At 36.2% G+C, this 23,098-nt stretch overlaps 1 long non-coding RNA gene across 1 annotated transcript in view; it reads right to left on the bottom strand.

The window, feature by feature from the left end:
* Positions 1 to 253: 253 nt before the first annotated feature.
* LOC149747846 (uncharacterized) overlaps positions 254 to 23,098 on the bottom strand; it is a 325,556-nt gene continuing 302,711 nt past the window's right edge. The window contains exons 9-10 of the long non-coding RNA XR_016395135.1: positions 5,929 to 5,997; positions 254 to 1,772 (exon numbers count right to left, since the gene is read on the bottom strand). This is a non-coding gene — a long non-coding RNA (uncharacterized LOC149747846). The remainder of the gene's footprint in view (positions 1,773 to 5,928; positions 5,998 to 23,098) is intronic.

The raw sequence follows: 23,098 nt of genomic DNA, 5'->3' as shown, positions 1-23,098 counted from the left end.
GGGGTCAAACAAAATGTTGAGTGCTCTGGTTCCTTCTGTGTGCACAGATACGGCCAAGGTATTTTTTTAGTGTAACTGAACTTTCTTTAAGTATTGATTATAAACTGATTCAGGGGTGTTAAATTACATAGTAAAGGGTTTGATATAACATAAAAGCTCAATAAAAATCAGTTTCAGAATTCTCAAAAGACACTTTTAAAATCATTTAATTAATTATTATTATTATATTTTTTTACAAAGCAAGTGGGGACTGGGTCATAAGGAGTGATGTTACTTAGAATTCTACATATGATGTATTTCAATACACTTTTTTAAAAATTAAGCTTCATGTTATATAGATGATTTAGTCATCTAATCTATAATAATATAGTTTACATATACCAAGTGTATAAATTAAATTAGTACCTTTACATTCTACATCAAAGCTATTTGCTTAATGGTATTAAACGTTTTAAACATGTTGCCAAAAATTTTAATAAGGAAATTTTTAAAGGTTCATGATATGATAGTTTAGTTATATTTAGAAATATTCTCACATATCATGGAAGCTAATCATAAGCACAGCTATCATTTTTAAGAACTTACTATGTGTGTTTTTCTCTATTTGTATTGAGATGGAATTTAGGCCCGAGAAAACATCAGAGATTGACAGTTTTCCTAGTTTAAATTGAAATTATCTATGTCGAGTACCAAACAAACAAACAAAAAAGAACACTAAAAAATGTTTGTCAAACTCAATTTTATAAACCTTTAATAAATCTTTTATTAAATTCTTTAAACACATCTGGAGAGCAAACACTTAGGAGATTATATATAATAACATTTTCTTGAATAATATCTCTTTTTTTTTATCTTGTTTCCCTTGTCAGTTTCTTTGTTTTTTTGAATTTTTGAATTTTATTTTTTTATACAGCATGTTCTTATTAGTCATCCATTTTATACACATCATTGTATACATGTCAATCCCAGTCGCCCAATTCATCACACACCCCCACATCCCCGCTGCTTTCCCCCCTTGGTGTCCATACGTTTGTTCTCTACTTCTGTGTCTCAATTTCTACCCTGCAAACCAGTTCATCTGTAACATTTTTCTAGGTTTCACATATATGCGTTAATATATGGTATTTGTTTTTCTCTTTCTGACTTACTTCACTCTGTATGACAGTCTCTAGATGCATCCACATCTCTACAAATGACCCAATTTCATTCCTTTTTATGGCTGAGTAATAGTCCATTGTCTATATGTACCACATCTTTTTTATCCATTCATCTGTCGATGGGCATTTAGGTTGCTTCCATGACCTGGCTATTGTAAATAGTGCTGCAATGAACATTGGGGTGCATGTGTCTTTTTGAATTATGGTTTTCTCTGGGTATATGCCCAATAGTGGGTATGCTGGGTCACATGGTAATTCTATTTTTAGTTTTTTAAGGAACCTCCATACTATTCTCCATAGTGCCTATAACAATTTACATTCCCACCAACAGTGCAAGAGGGTTCCCTTTTTAGAGTTTCATGTTTTGAATTACTTTTTGGCCAGATGTGGATCTTTCCCTTTCACCAAAAAAACGGACTCAATAGTCTTGTTAGTCTTTCCTTCCTTCAACAGTTGCCTTATAGAATCCCTGCACCGGGATTGCGCCGGCACTGCCAGGAAGGTTGGAGCACGGCTGAGGGCCCATGTCTGCAGGCAGGACCAGTCTCTTCCAGAAGAAGATTCTCCAGTCTTGCTGGGGGATTGCTTGCAGTGGGATCTAGCAGAAGAAGTGTGCTTGTAAAGAAAGAGGCACAGAAGTGGTGTCAGGAAGGAAAGAGGGATGGGAGATGTTACTTGAATTAACCTTTTGAACAGGACTCAGGCCTGAAGGATCAGATGAAATACAGCTGTACACAGACTTTGAACATCTCTCTAGCAGCTTTTTTCTCCCTGATATATACAGTTTTAAGAAATACTCTCCTAAGTTCTCAACTTTTAAAACATTTTCCTCCAGAGATATGAGTAAGGAAAAGATGTTACCTCTAGTATATGTTTCTTCTTTTCCTCCTCCATCCTTCCCTTTTAAAAAAAGTTTGCAAAAGCATTATAAGAGCTCCACCATAATAATTAAAATAAATATATGCCAAAGTTAGAAAGTATCAGTAATTACAAATAGAATATGTTGAAATCTTAATTTTTTAGTTTAAACTGACTGAATTTACTTTCAATTGTCAGCCATTTTAGTAGCCTGCAAAAGCTTAAAAAGCAATAATAATAAACAACTGCCACTACTTGTTATTTAACTAATGAAAATATCTAAGCCTGGAATATTGCCAACTTTATTTATTGTGTGGGGAGGGCAGAAGAAATGTTTTTCTCTCCTTCGTCCCTCTTGCTGCCTCTCTAAAGTTTCCTTACGTTCAGCCTGAAGTTAATGGATACTTTATTTAAATGCATGATCATGAGTAAATAGGTATATATTATTAGCTGGTACAAATTGATAAAAATAACAATTTTGGGTGTATACAATGAATCATAGAAAGATTTTTAAGGTGAACTTCATGACTAAGAAGGTAGAGTGTCAAGTCAGGACTCTAAGGGTTCAGATATTAGTGTTGATAATGTTTCAAACTGTGAAATACAGGCTTGAGCATCTGAGGAAAGAATGACTTTGAAAGTTTGCAATGTAGACTGTAATGCAACATCTTCCTAACAAGTCTTTGAAAAATCTCTATTATTCCCCCCTTATCTACTTCCTCCAAAATGTCTGCTAAAGATAGATATTCCCTCTACAATATTTCAGCGTGAGCTAAAACCACCTGTGGCTGTAAAACTCTACAGCATAAGCCTTCCATATTTGGAAATCCTCTATTTTATAATATCCATCTTTATCTTTGCCTCCATGTAATTGTGATTCATTGTCTATTTCTCAGCACTCTGCAAATTAAATGCAACAAGCCAAATCATTCTGTCTTTATAATTTCTTCCAGCCTAACAATTTTTAATTTCTTTCAACACATTTCAAATGGTACTTTTTTGAGTCACTTGATCCTCAAGGTACCTGCTTCTGGAAAAGATCTGCATACCAATTTTTGAATTAAAATATGCTACCCCAAACTATAGGTATGGCTTGATCTGAATGACAAGAGCAAGATCATCATTTTGTTCTGGAAAACATTTGGTTACGTACAACAAACATGATAGCCTGAGTAGTAGAACGTTACTTTACTAGGCATTCAGGGAAGAGAAATACAGTTTGCAAATTATGAATTATTTTCAGAAAGCAAAATGATACAAGAAATAGAGTGGCACAAATTTTATATATATATATATATATATATTAATAAGATAAGAGAGAGCTACCTTTTATTTTTTTCTTTAAGACTTTATTTTTTAGAACAGTTTTAGGTTCATGACAAAATCGAGAACATATAGAGATTTCCCTTATACTTCCTGCTACCACACATGCACAGCCTCCCACATTATCAAAATCCCCACCAGGATGGTACACTTATTACAATTGATGAACCTACACTGACACATCATAATAATCCAAAGTCCATAGTTTACATTGTCATTCATTCTTGGTGTTGTTCGTTCTGTGGGTTTAGACAAATGTATAATGACATATATCCATCATTATAGTTTCAAATATAGAGTATTTTCAAGGCCCTAAAAATTCTTTGTGCTTCCCCTCTTCATCCCTTCCGACTCCTGGCAACCAGTGATCCCTTTACTGTCTCCATAGTTTTTCCTTTACCAGAATGCCATATAGTTGGAATCATACAGTATGTGGTCTTTTCTGATCAGCTTCTTTTACTTAGTAATATGCCTTTAATTTCCCTCCATGTCTTATCATGGCTTGATAGCTCATGTCTTTTAAGCACTTAATAATGTTCTATTGTCTGTATGTTCCACAGTTGATTCATTCACCTAATGAAGGATAATTTAGTTGCTTCCAAGTTTTGTCAATTATGAATAAAGCTGCTATTAACATCCGTGTGTGTTTCTGTGTGTGTACGTAAGTTTTCATCCTCTTTGGGTAAATATCAAGGAATGCCATTGCTGGATTATCTGGGAGGAGTTTGTTTAATTTTGTTTGGAACTGCCAAACAGTGTTCCAAAGTGGCTGTACCATTTTGCACTCCTACCAGCAATGAATTTGAGTTCCTTTTGCTCCATGTCCTCACCAACACATGGCATTGTCAGTGTTCTCATTTTGGCCATTCTAATGTGTGTAGTGGTACCTCATTTTTGTTTTAATTGCACTTTCCTGATGATGTATAATGTGGGGCATATTTTCATATGTTTATTTGCCATCTGTATGTTTTTGTTGGTGAGGTGACTTTAAGGTCTATGGCCCATTTTTAGTGGGTTATTTTTCTACTGTTTTAAGAGAGTTATTTTTGTATATTTGGGGTAACAGTCCTTTATCAAGTGCGTCTTTTGCAAATATTTTCTTGCAGTCCATGGCCTGTCTTCTCATTCTCTTGGCATTGTCTTTCATAGAGCAGAAGGAAGCTGGCTTTTGAGTTAGGCCTTGAAAAATAAGACATGTCGTAAAGCAGAATTGGAGAAAAATATACCTTCTGGCTGAGGGAGTAGCAAAAGGAAAGAAAATTGATTGAAAAATGTATCAGCTGTTCCAGAATTGAGGGAATGGTGATGTTAACTTAGGATGGCTGGTGAAATATGGGGAAAAAAGTGAGACTATAAAGACAATTGAATTCAAATTGTGAAGAGCCCTGAGTGTCTTAATGAAAAGTATATGTGTTTGAGCAGTGAAATACAGATTTAGGAAGAGAGGAGTAATCCAGGTTTTGGCTGATGTGACACAATTCACCTCTACTAAATTTACTGTTAACATACTTGTAACTAAATTTTGCTTTTCTAATGCCTTACTTGTATGATTGCATATAGGACCACAGACCCTGATCTAAATCAGGAGAGCAACACAATCCTGAGAAGTTCCATCTTTATAAGGAAACCCATCGTTACAACCTGGCTGGAACTGTGGATATCTTAACGCTAATGCTAGAAGCTCTTTTTCCCACATTTGGCAAGCTATTATCCTTAAAATGTACATAATTGTTTCCCTCATATTTCTTTTAAATTATAAATGAGAGCAGAGGCATTATGCCTTCTTTGAAGGCTACCTATAAGAAGAGACCTCTACTACACCTAGCAGAATGAAGCAACGAGATTAAATTGAAGCCAGGCACTCCAACTGAGTAAGCTATTGCTATTTACACTCTGTGAACCTCTTGGTCTTTACTTGTGAAATAGGAGGGGATAATAAGACCAAACTGATAATATTAATTTGAGGATCACAAATGATAATATATATTTTCTTAGCTCATACTGACATAAGACAGACACTCAATACATGATGGCGTTTATGTATACATATATATTATGTCTATTATTAATATGAGTAATAATTGTATTTCCTTTGAAAATATTCTTATTGAATATTAATTATAATCAAAGACTATATCAGTTGAAATATTACTTTTATATTAAATAATGTATTTGATCCTTTCAACACATTGTTGGGAAGGTACTGTATTAACTCACTTTTGAGCAAGGAAACAACTTTTGTTAATGAAAGTGGTGACCTCAGAGGGGCCATTAACTGCTGAGACTTCACTTCTCTTGAGTGCTTGGTTTATTTGAAATAAAGCCAACATCACCACATTTGCATGCCACAGACTTACAAGGATATTTCCCTTTTAGAGTTTCTTCTTGGTTGATCAATTAATTAGAAGTCACAAGACTAGTGCCTACTCCTAAAGCTTAAGCCTATATCTATTAGACACTATTAATATTTCCATTCTTCTTTAGAAACATTTTTAAAGTTCTTTAAATAAGAAAGGTATTTGGATGCAAAATTGTATGAAAGTGAAGTTTGTTTATTTGTTTTGCTTTTTAAATGTAAACATTCACTCACAATTTTCAAAGGTTAACGACGTTTGTGATTTTTTTTCTTTCTTCTATCTCTGCCAGAAATGACACTTTCCTGTATAAGAAAAGGAAGAGAACATATTTAGAAGTGTTTCTGTATATTGTTGATTTTATATATCAAGTTGCTTTAGGAAGTCATCAGTTAGGTCTGCTGTTGGGAACACAAGTCTGAAAAGGCACAATTGTGGTCAGTATTAGGATTAACCTTACATTGACACTAAGCTGGAAATCAAAAATATTTTCTAGTAATGATCTAGCTTTTCTATTTCATCACTCTTTTCCAAAGCCCCCTTATACCTAGTGATTCTAAATGTGAAAGACTGAGTCAAGATGGGCCATGTCCTCCCATTTGGGGATAATGCTCTTGCTACATTGTTATTTAGTACTTGAAAATTTACCAAAGTTTTAACAAGACTAAAATATAAGATTTATCCTTTGATTTTTCATGCATGTTCAAGCCAATGGGATCCTTTAGAGAGCCCAACTTGGTTCATGCTGTTTCCTCACTCCATTCAAAAAAAGTGATTCATATCTCCCATAACATAAACTCAAAATTCCTTAGCCTCACATGTGAGGCTTTGACTATCAGTACAAAAACTTCTTTCCCGTTTTTATTTCTAATAAAACATGAACCCTACCCTTTGGACACAGTGAATTGCGCTCCATTTTCCAAAGGTACTTTCCACATTGCTGTCTTCGAGATTTTGTTTATGTTATTTCTTCTATGAGGGGTGTAATCTCTCCCCTTTTCTCTTCCAGTTAATATTCTACCTTGATCCTGCTTGAAATGCTACCATGGATCTTGAAGTGTGAGGTATGTTTGAGAATTTGGGAAACACATCACTTGGAGAAATTTTGAGTTTTTGACTTCTTGTATTTCAGGTTGGCAACAAGGGTTCATTTTCTAGCTTGCCAACAAGATAGTTCAGTCTGAGTTTTCTGATTTTAAAAATGACACATTTTCATCTGAAAGAAGGACTCACTAGAAGTAAAATCTAATGGGAACATATTGTTTTATTTTAAACATGATTTTTCACTATCACATCATCCCATCCCTAATATCTTGCTGGATTTGTTAGCAGGTAAAATCCCAAATTGGCTGAAACATTCCACTTCTGCTTCTGGAAAATCCAACACTGTGAGTAGTTCCAGCAAGTATTTACAATTCCCATTGGAACGTGGAGACAATCCATGTTTAATCTTTCCACTCATCATCCCCAGCTCTGTATTTATGAACAGCATTCTTACCATGGGTATCATTTCATTTTCATTTTAGTTGAACTGAACAAATTGAACTTCTCAAATAAAGAAGGAGCCATTGAATGAACAGTGAATCAAAGACCAGATGCCTGGAGGCACTTAACACACCAGACTATTAGAATGAAGAAGTGTTTCAGGGGATGCACATATACCACATGCTACTCTAAAGCCCATTGAGTATTGAACAGCAACACTTTTTGTCTGTTTTTACTTAGTGCTCATAAGACACTGATTGATTGACTTCCAAATAAAAGGATACGTGGTAAAAGTTTAAGTTGTGAAACAAATAAGACCCCTGGAGTTCAAAATTTCTTATCAGTTGGGTTACAATGATGCTTCTCTAGTCTTTAACATTTGCAAATATTTGTCCTACTGTTGGTATCTCACACTATTCTAAGTGCCACACTAATATCAGCATAAGTATATTATAACATGTGTTATTATAGTATTACAGAAGTAAGTTAGAGGACTCGATTTATTATTCCTGGTTAGCTTTGGGCCTGGTTTAACAATACTAAATTATTATTTTAAATTCTGTTGACCTTATAAATGTTTTATCAACCATCTATTAAATAATAAATCAGATATTTAGGGCAGTAAAGTCGAATAAATTTCTAAATCATGTACAGAGTGAGCTAGCTTTGTAATAAAACAGAACGCATTCTAAGCACATGAATGTTCCATTTATGTAGTTCATTTACAAGTGTAATTTCTCAGGGTCAAAGCAGTTCATTATGTTTTATGAATCTTCAGAAACCATTAAGAATGTACGTTGATATGCATAAGCTTGGATGCATTCTAACACTGTGCGTATTCAAATAGGATTACTATTTAATCCTATCATAAAAATAATGCAATCAGCTTGTAATTTTCTTTCCCCTTAAAATATTTCACACATGTTACCTCTTTAATCTTTAACTACTACCACATATTTGTTTCAACAAGGTCTACAAATTCTTCCAACTCAATGATAAAATTTCAGTGGGGTCAACCTTTTTTCTTTATTGTTTTTGTCTTATTTAATGTAGTAATGCTTCATAGAGCATTTTTGTCTTTGTGTGCTTTTTAATAGCTTTGTCAGCAGGAGTGAGATACAAAACATTTAATAAGTGATAAGGCAAGAGCACTAACCAGTCACCCTGGATTCTTAACTGGTCCCCAGGATGCCACAGCTAACCAGAACAAAAGCTAACATGGTTTTGGTTGACCAGGTGTGCTTGGTTGCAAATTATCCCTGCTCTGAAGGGGATGCCCTGCTCTGTGATTTGGGTGCCCAGAAGCACAATGACAATAGAATACACCCTAATGTCTCTCGAAGAATGTAAAGTTCTTATTTTTTGGCACCAAAGTATAAAGTCATTATTTGGTGATTTGTTGTTTACTTCTGGTTCTTTCAGATACATTTTCAGAGCCATTTTCATTATAAAGATACTATGTATAATTTGGAAGACACCATTTTCCATCAGCTATGCCATATTTAGTCTTCCACTATGTGGCCTATGAGAATACTTGTCATGTGAGGAGTCAGAAAAATCAGGGTCTCAGACCCAGCTTTTCTGCTAACTAATATTGTATTCACAGATTAATCCTATCTTTTGAACTTCTGTCTCTTTTCTTGCAAAACCTAGGATTTCAAGTTACCTATCTGTAATTACTCATGTGGCTTTTTAATTGATTGGAAATATGTCTGAAATAAAGTCAGATATTTCTAGATGTAAAATAGAGATGTTATTTCATTATGAAAAAGGGAACATTCATCATCAATACTATTTTAAGGCCATAATTCTAGAGGAATTTTTAGTTATGTGCTGAAATCTCAGTGCTTTAACTAACTTCAAGCTCATGTCTATCAAATTCCATGCTCACTGGAGTAAACAGGCCTTACTTTTATTTTTTTTACCATTTAGATATTAACTTTTCAATTCTACCAAGCAGTAAGGGGCAGTGGAATTAGTAAAGATATATTAAGCAGCATATAGAGAATTTCTCTTCATCTTTTAATGGAATCTTAATCATTTTTAATCTGTGATCATTTCCCTTGTATTGATTTTAAGTTCGATTTTGTTTGAACACTGAAGATATAATCATCTAAGCACTTTCATAATATTAATATGATTGCAAGACACATTCCTGAGGAAACACATATTTGAAAATAATTTAGTATATAGTTATATGAAAATGCTACTACAAATGACAAATAAGTCGTATCTGATCATGTAGTTGCATCTGGTCATTCAAGTCGGTTTGGAAGGTATTAGGGAACACCTTGTTAGCAGTTTGGGGCAGAGGTTCTCAAACCCAGCTTTGAAAATTAGACTAAGCTGGGGAACTGTGAAGTAATACTGGTATACGAGCTCTGCCTCAGAACAATTCATTTAGAACTTCTTGAAACATTAAGCTGGAATAAAAATGTGTACCTAAAATAAATTAAAATGCCATTTATTTGAGCTATTACATGATAGAGACATTAAGGCAATGGTCTCCAAACCTTACTGCATATTGGAATCACGTGGGGACTCTTCAGAAACTACTGATACCTGTATTGCCTCCCACATATTCTGATCTAATTGGTTCGAGGTGCAGAATGGGCATGAGATTTTTAAAATCTCTGCAGTTGATACTAATGTGAAGCAAAGTCTGGAAACCATTGCATTAAAGAATGCTCCTTCTATCGTATAGAAGGAGCATTATAAATATAAATATCGATATATTTTGCTATCTTATAATAATTACATGTTAAAAATGGGAAAATCTAAAAACTAACTCTTCAGAGATCTCTAAAAAGAAACAGAAATAGAAGAAGCTCAGAATGGAGTATTCCAGGTTTATTGGACCCAAGTATTGCTCCAGGTATGGTGAACAAAATCCATTTCTTCAGAAATCTATTTTTTCCACATACGTGGCATAATTTTTGTGGGTTTTTTTTTTAGCTTTTTAACACATTTGTAATAATATAAGCTGTTTAGAAAATTGGAAATATTGGGAGCTGTCAATGTGAAAAACAGACAAGTTGCCTAATTTTTATTGCCAGTTCATCTGGATTATTATTTTCACTTGCTTGACCTGAAATTTCAAGGTTAGATTCAGGTTAGCTAATGCCAATGGATATCCCTTTTCAAAAAATGTTTCGACTTATTTTTTTAACAACTCCAGTCCTATTCATTAATAGACAAAACAGATTATTTTTCACTTGTTGTCTCTTGGTAATTTTCAACAGGTAGGTAGCATAAAGTCTTGCTGTATATGTTTTGAATCGTATTGGAAGATTATTCGTACTTTCAGCGATTTTTATTTCATTTTGATTTAATTTGTTTAGGAAAATCTATAATGGGCGTGAAAGGAATGTAGTGATTTGAGTGAAATACATTACTCTTGGTGAAAATAGGTGTCTATTGTTGACTTTGAAACCAAATCTTTCGTTATTAACAGGAAGGATGAAATTGAGGAAGCTGCAATCATTAGGTGATCATTGAAGATGGCCCGTAAAAGTGCTTGAGCAGGGAATTCCTTGGCAGTCCAAGTGGTTAGGATGCCACGCTTCCACTGTTGGGGGCCGGGGTTTGATCCGTTTCCGGGGAACTTGTGGGACCTAAGATCCCGCAAGCCATGTGGCACGGCCATAAAAAAAAAAAGTGCTTGGGCAAAGAGGGACTTCAATGTCACTTGGCAATGGGCACGGCTGAGAATACACAGAAAAAAAGTGTCGATGTGTTATCAATATAACAGATACTTAGGAGGGCCTGGATATTTTTTTTAACATCTTTATTGGAGTGTAATTGCTTTACAATGGTGTGTTAGTTTCTGCTTTATAACAAAGGAAATCAGTTATACATATACATATATCCCCATATCCCCTCCCTCTTGCATCTCCCTCCCTCCCACCCTCCCTATCCCACCCCTCTAGGTGGTCACAAAGCACCGAGCTGAACTCCCTGTGCCATGTGGCTGCTTCCCACTAGCTATCTCTTTTACGTTTGGTAGTGTATATATGTCCATGCCACTTTCTCACTTTGTCACAGCTTACCCTTCCTGCTCCCCATATCCTCAAATCCATTCTCTAGTAGGTCTTTGTCTTTATTCCTATCTTACCCCTAGGTTCTTCATGACCTTTTTTTTTTTTCTCCTTAGATTCCATATATATGTGTTAGCATACGGTATTTGTTTTTCTCTTTCTGACTTACTTCACTCTGTATGACAAACTCTAGGTCCATCCACCGCACTACAAATAACTCAATTTCGTTTCTTTTTATGGCTGAGTAATATTCCATTGTATATATGTGCCACATCTTCTTTATCCATTAATCCGATGATGGACACTTAGGTTCCTTCCATCTCCTGGCTATTGTAAATAGAGCTGCAATGAAAATTTTGGTACATGACTCTTTTTGAATTATGGTTTTCTCAGGGTATATGCCCAGTAGTGGGATTGCTGGGTCATATGGTAGTTCTACTTATAGTTTTTTAAGGAACTTCCATACCGTTTTCCATAGTGTCTGTATCAATTTACATTCCCAACAGCAGTGCAAGAATGTTCCCTTTTCTTCACACCCTCTCCAGCATTAATAGTTTCTAGATTTTTTGATGATGGCCATTCTGACTGGTGTGACATGATATCTCATTGTAGTTTTGATTTGCATTTCTCTAATGATTAATGATGTTGAGCATTCTTTCATGTGTTTGTTGGCAGTCTGTATATCTTCTTTGGAGAAATGTCTATTTGGGTCTTCTGCCCATTTTTGGATTGGGTTGTTTTTTTGTTATTGAGCTGCATGACTTGCTTGTAAATTTTAGAGATTAATCCTTTGTCAGTTGCTTCATTTACAAATATTTTCTCCCATTCTGAAGGTTGTCTTTTGATCTTGTTTATGGTTTCCTTTGCTGTGCAAAAGCTTTTAAGTTTCATTAGGTCCCATTTGTTTATTTTTGTTTTTATTTCCATTTCTCTCGGAGGTGGGTCAAAAAGGATCTTGCTGTGATTTATGTCATAGAGTGTTCTTCCTATGTTTTCCTCTAAGAGTTTGATATTTTCTGGCCTTACTTTTAGTTCTTTAATCCATTTTGAGCTTATTTTTGTGTATGGTGTTAGGGAGTTGTCTAATTTCATTCTTTTACATGGAGCTGTCCAGTTTTCCCAGCACCACTTATTGAACAGGCTGTCTTTTCTCCACTGTATATTCTTGTCTCCTTTAACAAAGATAAGGTGACCACATGTGCGTGGGTTTATCTCTGGGCTTTCTATCCTGGTCCATTGATCTATCTTTCTGTTTTTGTGCCAGTACCATACTGTCTTGATTACTGTAGCTTTGTAGTATAGTCTGAAATCAGGGAGCCTGATTCCTCCAGCTCCATTTTTCGTTCTCAAGATTGCTTTGGCTATTTGGGGTCTTTTCTGTTTCCATACAAATTGTGAAATATTTTGTTCTAGTTCTGTGAAAAATGCCATTGGTAGTTTGATAGGGATTGCATTAAATCTGTAGATTGCTTTGGGTAGTAGAGTCATTTTCACAATGTTGATTCTTCCAATCCAAGAACATGGTATATCTCTCCATCTATTTGTATCATCTTTAATTTCTTTCATCACTGACTTGTAATTTTCTGCATACAGGTCTTTTGTCTCCTTAGGTAGGTTTATTACTAGATATTTTATTCTTTTTGTTGCAATGGTAAATGGGAGTGTGTGGTTAAATTCATTTTCAGATTTTTCATCATTAGTGTATAGGAATGCCAGAGATTTCTGTGCGTTCATTTTGTATCCTGCTACTTTACCAAATTCATTGATTAGCTCTAGTAGTTTTATGGTAGCATCTTTGGGATTGTCTATGTATAGTATCATGTCATCTGCAAATAGTGACAGCTTTACTTCTTTTCCAATTTGTATTCCTTTTATTTCTTTTTCTTCTCTGATTGCTGTGGTTAAAACTTCCAAAATTATGTTGAATAAGAGTGGTGAGAGTGGGCAACCTTGTCTTGTTCCTGATCTTAGAGGAAATGCTTTCAGGTTTTCACCATTGAGGATGATGTTGGCTATACGTTTGTCATACATGGCCTTTATTAGGTTGAGGAAAGTTCCCTCTATGCCTACTTTCTGCAGGGTTTTTACCATAAATGGGTGTTGAATTTTGCCAAAAGCTTTCTCTGCATCTATTGAGATGATCATATGGTTTTTCTCCTTCAATTTGTTAATATGGTATATCACGTTGATTGATTTGCATATATTGAAGAATCCTTGCATTCCTGGAATAAACCCCACTTGATCATGGTGTATGATCCGTTTAATTTGCTGTTGGATTCTCTTTATTAGTATTTTGTTGAGGATTTTTGCATATATGTTCATCAGTGATATTGGCCTGTAGTTTTCTTTCTTTGTGACATCTTTGTGTGGTTTTGGTATCAGGGTGATGGTGGCCTCCTAGAATGAGTTTGGGAGTGTTCCTCCCTCTGCTATATTTTGGAAGAGTTTGAGAAGGATAGGTACTAGCTCTTCTCTAAATGTTTGATAGAATTCACCTGTGAAGCCATCTGGTCCTGGGATTTTGTCTGTTGGACGACTTTTAATCACAGTCTCAGTTTCAGTGCTTGTGATTGGTCAGTTCACATTTTCTATTTCTTCCTGGTTCAGTCTCAGCAGGTTGTGCGTTTCTAAAAATTTGTCCATTTGTTCCAGGTTGTCCATTTTATTGGCATAGAGCTGCTTGTAGTAATCTCTCATGATCTTTTGTATTTCTGCAGTGTCAGTTGTTACTTCTCCTTTTTCATTTCTAATTCTATTGATTTGAGTCTTCTCCCTTTCTTTCTTGATGAGTCTAGTTAATAGTTTATCTATTTTGTTTATCTTCTCAAAGAACCAGCTTTTAGTTTTATTGATCTTTGGTATTGTTTCCTTCATTTCTTTTTCATTTATTTCTGATCTGATTTTTATGATTTCTTTCCTTCTGCTAACTTTGGGGTTTTTTGTTCTTCTTTCTCTAATTGCTTTAGGTACAAGGTTAGGTTGTTTATTCGAGATGTTTCCTGTTTCTTAAGGTGGGCTTGTATTGCTATAAACTTCCCTCTTACAACTGCTTTTGCTGCATCCCATAGGTTTTGGGTCGTCGTGTCTCCATTGTCATTTGTTTCTAGGTATTTTTTTATTTCCTCTTTGATTTTTTCAGTGATCACTTCGTTATTAATTAGTGTATTGTTTCGCCTCCATGTGCTTGTATTTTTTACAGATCTTTTCCTGTAATTGATATCTAGTCTCATAGCATTGTGGTCAGAAAAGATACTTGATACAATTTCAATTTTCTTAAATTTACAAAGGCTTGATTTGTGTCCCAGTATATGATCTAACCTGGAGAATATTCCATGAGCACTTGAGAAAAATGTGTATTGTGTTGTTTTTGGATGGAGTGTCCTATAAATATCAATTAAGTCCATCTTCTTTAATGTATCATTTAAAGCTTGTGTTTCCTTATTTATTTTCATTTTGGATGATCTGTCCATTGGTGAAAGTGGGGTGTTAAAGTCCCCTACTATGAAAGTGTTATTGTCGATTTCCCTGTTTATGGCTGTTAGTATTTGCCTTATGTATTGAGGTGCTCCTATGTTGGGTGCATAAATATTACAATAGTTATATCTTCTTGGATTGATCCCTTGATCATTATGTAGTGTCCTACTTTGTCTCTTGTAATAGTCTTTGTTTTAAAGTCTATTTTGTCTGATATGAGAATTGGTATTCCAGCTTTCTTTTGATTTCCACTTGCATGGAATATCATTTTCCATCCCCTTACTTTCAGTCTGTATGTTTCCCTAGGTCTGAAGTGGGTCTCTTGTAGACAGCATATATATGGGTCTTGTTTTTGTATCCATTCAGCCAGTCTGTGTCTTTTGGTGGGAGCAATTAATCCATATACATTTAAGGTAATTATCAATATGTATGTTCCTATTCCCATCTTATTAATTGTTTTGGGTTTGTTATTGTAGGTATTTTCCTTCTCTTGTGTTTCTTGCCTAGAGAAGTTCCTTTAGCAGTTGTTGTAGAGCTGGTTTGGTGGTGCTGAACTCTCTCAGCTTTGGTTTGTCTGTAAAGGTTTTAATTTCTCCATCAAATCTGAAGGAGACCCTTGCTGGGTACAGTAATCTTGGTTGTAGGTTCTGCTCCTTCATCACTTTAAATATGTCCAGCCACTCCCTTCTGGCTTGCAGAGTTTCTGCTGAAAGATCAGCTGTTAACCTTCTGGGGATTCCCTTGTGTGTTATTTGTTGTTTTTCCCTTGCTGCTTTTAATATCCTTTCTTTGTATTTAATTTTTGACAGTTTGATTAATATGTGTCTTGGCCTGTTTCTCCTTGGATTTATCCTGTATGGGACTCTGTGTGCTTCCTGGACTTAATTAACTATTTCCTTTCCCATATTAGGGAAGTTTTCAACTATAATCTCTTCAAATATTTTCTCAGTCCCTTTCTTTTTCTCTTCTTCTTCTGGGACCCCTATAATTCGAACGCTGGTGCATTTAGTGTTGTCCCAGAAGTCTCTGAGAGTGTCCTCAGTTATTTTCATTCTTTTTTCTTTATTATGCTCTGCAGGAGTTATTTCCACTATGTTATCTTCCAGGTCACTTATCCGTTCTTCTGCCTCAGTTATTCTGCAATTGATCCCTTCTAGAGTATTTTTCATTTCATTTATTGTGTTGTTCATCATTGATTGTTTCCTCTTTAGTTCTTCTAGGTCCTTGTTAAATGTTTCTTGCATTTTGTCTATTCTATTTCCAAGATTTTGAATCATCTTTACTATCATTATTCTGAATTCTTTTTCAGGTAGACTGCCTATTTGCTCTTCATTTGTTAGGTCTAGTGGGTTTTTATCTTGCTGCTTCATCTGTTGTGTGTTTTTATGTCTTCCAATTTTGCTTATCTTACTGTGTATGGGGTCTTCTTTTTGCAGGCTGCAGGTTCGTAGTTCCCGTTGTGCTTGATATCTGTGCCCAGTGGCTAAAGTTGGTTCAGTGGGTTGTGTAGGCTTCCTGGTGGAGGGTACTAGTGCCTGTGTTCTAGTGGATGAGGCTGGATGTCGTCTTCCTGGTGGGCAGGTCCACGTGTGGTGGTGTGTTTTGGGGTGTCTGTGGCCTTATTATGATTTTAGGCAGCCTCTCTGCTAATGGATGGGGTTGTGTTCCTGTCTTGCTAGTTGTTTGCCATAGGATGTCCAGCACTGTATCTTGCTGGTCGTTGAGTGAAGCTGTGTGTTGGTGTTGAGATGGAGATCTCTGGGAGATTTTTGCCATTTGATATTTCATGGAGCTGGGAGGTCTCTTGTGAACCAGTGTCCTGAAGTTGGCTCTCCCACCTCAGAGGCACAGCAGTGACTCCTGGCTGCAGCACCAAGAGCCTTTCATCCACACGGCTCAGAATAAAAGGGAGAAAAAGTAGAAAGAAAGAAAGAAAGAATAGAAAAGAAAATAAAAATTAAGTTATTAAAATAAAAAACAATTATTAAGAAAAAAAATTCGTTTAAGTAAAACAAAAAGAACAAATAAAGAAACGGACGGACAGAACCCTAGGACAAATGGTGAAAGCAAAGCTCTACAGATAAAATCTCACACAGAAGCATAAACATACACACTCACAAAAAGAGAAAAACGGGAAAAAATAATCTTGCTCTCAAACTCCACCTCCTCAGTTTGGGATGATTCCTTGTGTATTCAGGTATTCCACAGGTGCAGGTATATCAAGTTGTTTGTGGAGCTTTAATCCACTGCTCCTGAGGCTGCTAAGAGAGATTTCCCTTCCTCTTCTTTGTTCGCACAGCTCCCGGGGCTCAGCTTTGGATTTGGCCCCGCCTCTGCGTGTAGGTCGCCGGAGGGCGTTTTTTCTTCACTCCGACAGGGAGGGGTTAAAGGAGCAGCTGATTCGAGGGCTGTGGCTCACTCAGGCCGGGGGTGGGAGGGGCACGGAGAGCGGGGCGAGCCTGCGGCGGCAGACGCCAGCGTGACGTTGCAGCAGCCTGAGGCGCGCCGTGCGTTCTCCCGGGCAAGTTGTCCCTGGATCCCGGGACCCTGGCAGTGGCGGGCTGCACAGGCTCCCGGGAGGGGAGGTGTGGAGAGTGACCTGTGCTCGCACACAGGCTTCTTGGTGACGGCAGCAGCAGCGTTAGCGTCTCATGCCTGTCTCTGTGGTCCGCGCTTTTAGCCGTGGCTCGCGCCCGTCTCTGGAGCTCCTTTAAGCAGCGCTCTGAATCCCCTCTCCTCGGGCAACAGGAAACAAGGAGGTAAGAAAAAGTCTCTTGCCTTTTCGGCGGGTCCAGACTTTTCCCCGGACTCCCTCCCGGCTAGCCGTGGCGCACTAACCCCCTGCAGGCTGTGTTCACGCCGCCAACCCCAGTCCTGTCCCTGCGCTCCGACCGAAGCCCGAGCCTCAGCTCCCAGCCCCGCCCGCCCCGGCGGGTGAGCAGACAAGCCTCTCGGGCTGGTGAGTGCCGGTCGGCACGGATCCTCTGTGCGGGAATCTGTCCACTCTGCCCTCCGCATCCCTGTTGCTGTGCTCTCCCCCGCAGCTCCGAAGCTTTCCCCCTCCGCCATCCACAGTCTTCGCTCGCGTAGGGGCTTCCTAGTGTGTGGAAACCATTCCTCCTTCACAGCTCCCTCCCACTGGTGCAGGTCCCGTCCCTATCCTTTTGTGTCTGTTTATTCTTTTTTCTTTTGCCCTACCCACCACGTACGTGGGGAGTTTCTTGCCTTTTGGGAGGTGTGAGGTCTTCTGCCAGCGTTCAGTAGGTGTCCTGTAGGAGTTGTTCCACGTGTAGATGTATTTCTGGTGTATCTGTGGGGAGGAAGGTGATCTCCGCGTCTTACTCTTCTGCCATCTTCCCCCTCTCCCGGGCCTGGATCTTTAATACCATCAATACGTGTAAAATAACAGTTCCTCCTAATATTTGGTAAGAATCTAAATGCTATCCCTTATGTCTTAGGATACTTTAATGATTTGGTTTTGATATGGTCTATAGGTTGTAAGCAAAATAAGAGTTATAAATTTGTAAACTGTGGGAAGGTGGCAACCTCAGCAAGAGCCTGGTACCCTGTCTCTGCTGCTCATCCAATTATGGCTAATTATTAGAACCTTAAGTATATGTCATCATATATCACATAGAGCTGTACTGCATATAGCCGAGACCTTTAAAGTAGGGTGTCTTTGATCAAGACCTCGATAAATAGAACCTAGAAAAGCGCCAGATACTTAAAAAAAAAAAAAAAAAGTCTTGTACTGCCAGTGAAATCTGAGGCAAAGACTCAGAGCCATTATATCTATGTTGGGTGGTAGGAAGTGAGTTGATCTGTGTGAAAATCTATTTGGAGCATGGTTGAGTGCTTACTCCTGTGACTTGTGGAGACCAGCTTTTAGGAGAGATGGAAGCATTGGAGAAGAAGCATGGTACCTGGCTGAGTAAAACCTACATTTCTTCTTCCTGAGAGTAGAGTAGCCTCAACAGAACTTCCTAAACTAATCACCCTTAGGCCCCTGGAGAAGAAACTCTTATCCCAGTTTCTACTATTTCGCAATCCAGCACTAGTCAAGAGACACCAACAGCTTGACCTCCATGTTGAGAGGTCACAGGTACTAATGAGTTAGCAGAGAAATCTGTGTTCTATGGAAGCTCTTGATTAATTTTCACTGCTAGGAAGTATTTCATTGTATGAAATATAATTCTATATCACAATTTTTTTGTCTATTTTTTGTTCACTTAGTTTTCTTTTTTTGTTGTAATTATTAACATCCTCCTATAGGTGTCCTTGTTCTTGTGAAAAAGTTTCTTCAAGACAAATTCCTAGGAATGGAATGGCTAGAAGTATGCATATCTTCTTCTATACTAGATGTTTTTAAATTGCATTTCCAGGTGGCAGTACTAATTTTAACTTCAGCTAGCAGTTTCTTAGAGTTGACATTGTTTCATATCTTTTCTGACATTTTATTGCCAGTCTTTTCAGTGTTTACTCTTTTATGGTTGTGGTTTTAATTTTCATTTCTTTGATTACTAGGTAGTTGAGCTTTATTTGTGCATCGCAGTTTTTATTGCCTCTTATGTGATTCGTTTACACATTTTCCCAAAAGGTTTATATTTTTCTCATGACAGTATTGCTGTATATAATATAAAATAATAAAAGAATCTTGGAGGTTTCCTGTAATTGTGACTTCTAGTTGCCTTCCAGTTTCTACTGTCCCCTACTTCTTTAGTAAAAGAACTCTATATTTTACCTGAGTATATTGTCAACCACCTATATTATTGTATGTCCAAATCTCCTTTTTAAGTTAAGTGTAGCCATGAGTTGGCTTCTGGCCAGTGAAATATAAGCTGACACGTTGAATGGAACCTCCAGAGTGTCTACTTACATGTCTGTTTACTACCCTCTCTTAGTTTCTAGTCAATATGGACTACCTGGTAACAGACTAGCTCTCCCAGTAGAAACAACTAGAAAACCGAATTAGTAACTAAGCACTCCCTTTTAGGCATTAGTCAAGAGGCACTATAGACTTATGATCCCAGAGAGAATGGAAACAAATGAGGTAAGCCCAATAATTGCCCCAGCTTTCTACCTGGGAGTGTTTTTTAGATACTGGTGCAGAAAGGGAAAGTTCAAAGATCAGCTACCTCACTGAGTTGAAGAAATAGAGATTGTTGGGCATCTGGAATATAAAGGGCATAGTTCTGGAAAGGAGTGAGATAATGTAGAAAGAGAAACTAGATATCTGCATGAAGAGTTCCTTGAGTCACTGGCTGAATATTAAACATCACGTCATAGGGTGGTACACTACAAGACCAGATGAAGAACCATTACTGGGAGCTCTAAATGGAGCAACTTAGAAATAAAATGCTATTCATCAATAAAAAGGTACAAACTACCAATACAGAAGAAAAAGTGATGTCTCAAAACCATTACGTGAGGAAGAAATCAGATACAATGTGATATATACTGTATGAAGCCATTTGTATGAAATTCAACAGTAAGCAATACTATTATATACTGATAAAAGTCAGATCTATATTTGCCTTAAAAATGATGGAAATGTTCAAAATTTTGATTGTGATGGTGCTTACACAAATATATACAAATGCCAAAATTCATCACCTGAAAACTTAAGAGAGCTGCATTTTATTTCACTAAAGTTATACCTTCATAAACTTGATTTTATGAAAGAAAACAAAGGCCATTTTCTTCTCTTTTTTTCAACTTATTTCTTAGAATGGAAATCTGACAACCGGAGAACTAGATGCCCATGAGGGCAAGATCTATTTCCTATGGAGAGATGTAGGAAAGACCTCCAGCCTCTGAAATGATTATGAATCTATTATAGATGTACATGGGTCATGTGTATCTAGATGGGATGTACACATCTAGAAAGAGAGATCACTGGACTCTTCTCTCTTGACTTCTTTTACATGAAGGAGAAGATGAACCTCTGCTGTTTAAGCTACTGTTCTTGAATATTATGTTCCCTGAAGCTGAGCCTAATTATAAATAATACACATGACTTCCAGGCAGAAAGAATATTTTATTTACAAAATTAGACTGGTGTTTTATGATCTACAATACTAGAATCTAAATGAGTAAAACGTATAGACCTTAATGAATAAAATTAGTGCAATCCAAGTATTCTACATACAGAGTAGTCCTATATAAGGGCTAAAGAAAGATTTTCTTCAACTTAGAAGGATTGGGAATGCATGCCATCTCTGTACCCGACATGAGGAAATTCTTTAGGAAACTATTCTAATTAAATAAAATCAGAACAAATTCTCAAGATGGGGAAAGATGAAGATCATACCAAATGATAGTAAGCAATAAATACTGCTATACTGCTGTAATACTGATACAATGAGAGCTTAATCTATATGAATATAATGATAGTAAAACTGAGGATTGGTAAAATGGGTAATATAAAGATCACACACAGACGTACATATACACACACTTAGGCACACAAACACTAAAGGGAAGAAACAATAGCTTAGACAAAAAATTCTAAAGTTTTGAATAATTAAACACTATTGGGAGAATTAAACCATATAAAACTTTCGTCTCAGTGGTCAAGAGATAAGAAAGTAGGTAAGCCAACCAAATATGGAGGGGCATTCATTCTTTAAAATTAATATGACAATATGGAAATATAGGTTCAATATTCCTTTAAAGGTAGAATGACAAATGGTAGACAAATGGAGGTATACTTTGAAACTTCCAAATTAGTGAGGGCGTAAGCCATAGAAGGAAACATGTTCAATCAAAATTTAAACGGATAAAATATAAAGAAATTTATAATAGAGGATATTAAGTTAATGGAAAAATTATAATGAATATGAGTGACTCTGTTTCCCTAACAAAAAACAAACATTATTATTTTTGTTATTTATTTATTTATTATTCTTGTAAAAGAAATGTGACCAAGTTCTAGTCTTTATGATGGGATGTCAACATCTAGAAAGAGAGATCACTCAATTGTACATTGATTAGACTGTTTCCATGAATTTTGGAATTAATCCCTATGAATAAAAAAAATCCTCACTTTTCATTTTGAATTTAAAATAACTGCATATCTTAAATTCCTACTTGATCATCTTCCCTCTTATCTCTCTTCCTTATACAAACAATATGTTATATGTTTATTATAATATTTCTCTATTGTGGTTAAGTGTCATTTCTGTCTACAGATTTTGGCCTCTTGGAAGAAATATTGAATGTTACACATTATAACAGCTCAATAAATGTTCTATGTCAAGAAAACTTATCTCTCTCCTTATTATAAACCCTTTGTGTGATTGCTTTTGTCACATTTCCATCATTTATAGGGCATAACATTACGTTTTGCTAAAAAGAATGTGATCTCAGTGATTGTTGAATGAAACTGAGTTTCATACATAGAACACTTTCAAATATAGGAAATACTGTTAAGAAACAAAGTAGAACATGAGACATCAGAAGGGTGAAGAAAAATGACATGGACATCAAGGTCTAAATCTCATCCGCTTTGTTCACAGGCAGCTCTTTTGTTTTTAATAAACATGCATTTCCTTTTATTTGGCCACATATTTAGCAAAATTAACTGTCTCTTTTTCTAGCTCACAGAAGAGTTGAAGCAGCATATTACAAAGGTGCTCATTGGACGAGAGGATTTTAAAGGTAGGTACAAGGTACACATGTAGCAGTAAGAAAAGATTGTTAATTGCATAAATATGAGAGAAAATACGGAAAAGTTATACAAAGCAGATTTAAGAATTGTAGTGGCAAAATGTCCTGGAAACTTAATGGCCCTTTTGGACATCTTTCTACCACAGTGAAAACAATAAGAACATGTTTTTAATGATTACATTGCTACTTAAAAATGTACAAAGTGTTCCACAATCCATTTGTTGTAGAGAACGTAGAGAGAATGCAGGTTTTACATCTTTCTATCAAAATAAGAAAAGAAAGTTCATTTATTATAACATTCACCTAAATGAATGCCTCATTCTATGGCAAAGCCTAAATGATGCTCCATTTTACATTATCTTATGTTCTTTTAAATATGATATGATTTGTGTATATTTCCTCTCATTCCTTGAACATCACTGAAAAATAGGTAAAGAAATGATTTCTACTGCATAGGAGGAGATATAAGTTTGCAAATAACACAAATTCCCACACAAAACCACTTTGGACAATAATTTTGAAAAAACAATTCTAAATGTTTTGTCTTCATCTATTTTTCATATACTCATAGTTTGGACTATTTCCTCAAAAATACACTATTATTCTTTTATTTTTATTTAATTTACTCTTGTTATAGATGCACAATCACTGAAATTTACAAGTCAGTTGAGTGCAGCAATTCTTTCAAAAAATTGTGCTTTGTTTGACCTGTAATACTAGCTAGGACATTGTTAAACCTCCC

The sequence above is a fragment of the Delphinapterus leucas genome, chromosome 12 (genome assembly GCF_059928025.1).
Source record: "Delphinapterus leucas isolate spDelLeu-1000000601 "Yukka" chromosome 12, BTC_Dleu_Yukka2, whole genome shotgun sequence".
NCBI lineage: Eukaryota > Metazoa > Chordata > Mammalia > Artiodactyla > Monodontidae > Delphinapterus > Delphinapterus leucas.
Note: the sequence above shows the minus strand (reverse complement) of the source record. Positions and strands in the feature narration are given on the sequence as shown.